Raw genomic sequence first — 3,802 nt, 5'->3', positions numbered from 1 at the left:
TACATATCTGTACACACCCTTAGCCTAATACTTGGTTGCTGCACCTTTGGCGGCGATTACAGCTGAGTTTGAGCGGGTTACAGCACTGAAGGTGTACAACTGGTTTGCCAACCGCAGGAAGGAGATGAAGAGACGTGCCAACATTGGTGAGATTGTTTTGCTAAATTGATAGATCGGCCACTGTCAATGCAACTGACCGATTGGCAGTGTAGTAAAGTGAGTGTTGTAATAGTAAACTAGTTTATATCTGATGTCTTGTCATATATTAGAGGCAGCCATCTTGGAAAGCCATGGCATAGAGGTGCCCAGCCCCAGCTGTCACTCAAATGGGGAGGAGACCGAGCCACAGGAGTTTCCTGAGCAGGTGCCTCAGCGTTTCACTGAACAGGTGAGGCACGCACGGACGCACGCACGCACACACACGCACACACACAGTCCTCAATGTCTGTTGCGTCCATGAGCTCATTTTCGTTCCAGCATTCAATTCAATTCAATTTCAACCATTTAGTTCTTGCTAGGTTACTAAAACCAGCTGTCATTCCTCCAGGTTTTGTAATTTTTGTTTTAGTTGTCATAGTCTTTTTAAATTAAAGGTAATTTGTAAGACAAAGGGCGATAGTTAGCATTACAACAACAGAAACAGCCTTCCAGTGCAATTTAAGTTTATAATGGTTAGATAGATATTACTATTTATAAAACAATTGGGTTCTATTGAATTATTTAGCTGTTTCTGATTGGACGAGAGACGTTCCATGAGTTGGAATATCCCAGGACATCCCAACTCGGACTTTTCACAGCTAATAATAAATCACTCCGCGATGAAACATTCTATAGCACGTTGATACAATTAAGCGATAACCGTTAATTCAAAGTTCTTATAATTCCAAAAGACGTTGACAATGGAACTATTTTTTTGTTGCGGAGAAACAATGGCGAAATAAACATTTTTTAATCAATAACTTCGTGTTTAAATGTTAATTGGTTGACTATAAAATTGTTTTATAAAAGCAATATAGTACTCGTGCGAGTGGGGTAGGTAAGGGATATTCCCACGGGTGTTGTTGCCTGCGCCACTCGGCCTCCGGCCTCGTGGCTACGGCCGAACACCACCCGTGGGAATATCCCTTACCTACCCCACTCGCACTCGTACTATATTGCTTAAGCATGTCATCTTTATTAGCTCACTTCTTGCAATAACTGGCTAACGTTAGTGGCAAAGGTTGCCAAGGAAAGAAGTCATGCTTTTAACTAGTGCTGTCAAACGATTAAAATATTTAAACGCGATTAATCGCATTTATGTCATAGTTAACTCAATATGAATCGCAATTAATCGCAATTTTTTTATCTATTCTAAATGTCCCTTCATTTATTTTTTTCCATCATTTTTTATTTTTTTATTTTAATGCTCTTATCAACATGGAAAAGTGGATTGGCTTGCTTTATGCAAATGTTTTATTTTATTGAAAAACAACATGGCGGTACAAAATAAAATTATAAAGTGCACATTTCAGGTAAACAAGGACTCAGCCTATAGTGCAGTTAAACCATGGCTTAATATTTTCTTTTTTTTTCAAGTTTGCTGGGAACATAGCAGTCAGGCCTCTTATTTCAGAAACAATGAACCTTAACAGTTAGATAACCAATAAAAGGTAAGCCTACTACTTTGCTTTCAGCCAGCTACTTAAACAGACAAGCCTGTTGACATTTTCAGAGTTATGTGTTATGAGTTATGTGAACATGTGACTCAATAACTCTTGACAGGAGGAGCTGCCACAGAAGAAGGACGCTGATCAAGATGGAAGCTCGTTGACTGCTATGGAGGTAGCACCCCTCCCCCTCCCCCTCCCCCTCCCCCTCCCCAGCCCCTCCACCCAGCTGCTTGATCAGAAGTTCGAGGAATCCAAATGAGAAGCCGTGGACGAGGAGTGACAAGGGGAGACCACTCCTTCCACTCCTTGGGATAGGATAGACCAGACCTCCTAGGTGGGGCATGGTATGGTGTGAGGCCTGGCCAGGAGACCACACCAAAATACTCTTGTGCCTCCAGTGGTAGGGAGGCCACTGTATGTAACTACGGGAAAAATGCTTATAGTACTGGCAATATTTATCTCTATATATTGTGCATTCCAAGGTCCTCAGACAGGGAGAGAAGCAGATATGGTGCAAACTGGTAGTCTCCACTTCTCCCTTTATTCTAAAGCCTCACTCTCTCACTGTTCTTATGGTTTAGCGCTTAGTTGAAGTACATGCAAGAGATGGAGCAGAGGGCCTGCAGGACAGGTGCGCTAGTTGGGTTGAAGGGCCACAGAAAACACTGCTGAGCTGGGGGTTCCTGGAGGGTCCTGGAGGGTCCCCTCAGGTCAGGGTGACGGTCAAAAGATGGAGGTTGGCCCTGAAAGACGAGCAACAACTCAGGAAAACTCAAGCAGAAATCGAGCGCGAAAACAAACGAGAAAGAAGAATTTATGTCTCTATATGCATTTAATATAGTTTTAATCAGTGGAATCTCTCCCAATCATGGTGGCTTCCTTCAGAGACTGTTATGGACACTTCCTCACATCTGAGTCGGTGTGCCATATATGTTACTTTCTGTTATCATTTTTTGTATCAGTAAGTTGAGTGCTATTTAGTTTTGTGCATAAGCTTGTGCTAGCAGAAGCATATGCATTTCATGCCATTTTTTATTTGATCAAGTAGAAACATTCTGCCCTCTCAGTACAGTCACTAATTATGTCCTACAGACTGCTATGGGATTTCAAATGAGTGGGTCATTATTTACATTTGTTTTTGTTTTTATATATGTATGATTGTATTCTTAAGCACTTTCCATCATAAGCTAGTGCAGTATGTAAGACTATACTAAGCTATACTCTCACATTATATATTTAGCATCTAATGCTATATGCTGCTTTTCCAAGCCGGTCAGCCTTTTAGGCCAGCTGCTCTTTCCTCACCTCAGCCCTTCTTAAGCCAAAGCTATACTGAGGTGAATATGCACAGTTAGTACCTTCACTGGAGCTATGACGCTCCTTTAAGGTGGAAGGGGGGGGGGAATGGGGGCTCATCAGATGTTCAGAAGGCTTACATGATCTTTGTTAACATTACAGTGAGAAAAAAATGAAAGATTAATCTGAATTCTGTGCTCATAGTTAAAACTTATCATAATGCAGCACTTTGCCACCCTCTTTGTCTGCTTTACCCAGTGATATCAAATAAAACTCTGTAAAGAAATGAAGATGTGTGCAGTTGGTGTCTGACTGTGTTTGTGTGGCACATGTATCGTGTAAGGTTTTGTGCTCATGAATGATTCATGTAATATCAACGAACATCAGTTGGTTTTGGATGAGTGCTTGGGTGTTTACACATCATAGTCCGTTCTCTCAAAAAACCAACTGAAAAAGCTATTATTGTGCTCTAGCACCCTAAATTGATCTTTTTGTCAATTCAGCAAATTGCTCTTCAGTTCTTTAGCCCTCCACTGTGTCTGCTGAAAATAAAGCACACAGACACAGTGGCTTGGACTAAGCCATGAATATTTACAGCCCATCAACACATTGCTTTAGGAGCACAGAAGGGAGGGGTTTAGTTTGATTGCCTGTTGAACTCAAGTATCAACAACCTTTCAACAGAATGGCGGGCTGCATCTTTAAGGTGTGCTCGCCTAAAGTACTTGGCACCTAAAGTACACAGCCGCCATGAGTAGCTAGAATACGTTGAATGGTACATTACCATTATTATGTAATCAAATAGAAAATTATTATTACTGGTCTTGTCATTGATCATGTTGATTTTTAAGTACATT

This window comes from Clupea harengus, chromosome 19 (assembly GCF_900700415.2).
Source record: "Clupea harengus chromosome 19, Ch_v2.0.2, whole genome shotgun sequence".
NCBI lineage: Eukaryota > Metazoa > Chordata > Actinopteri > Clupeiformes > Clupeidae > Clupea > Clupea harengus.
Note: the sequence above shows the minus strand (reverse complement) of the source record.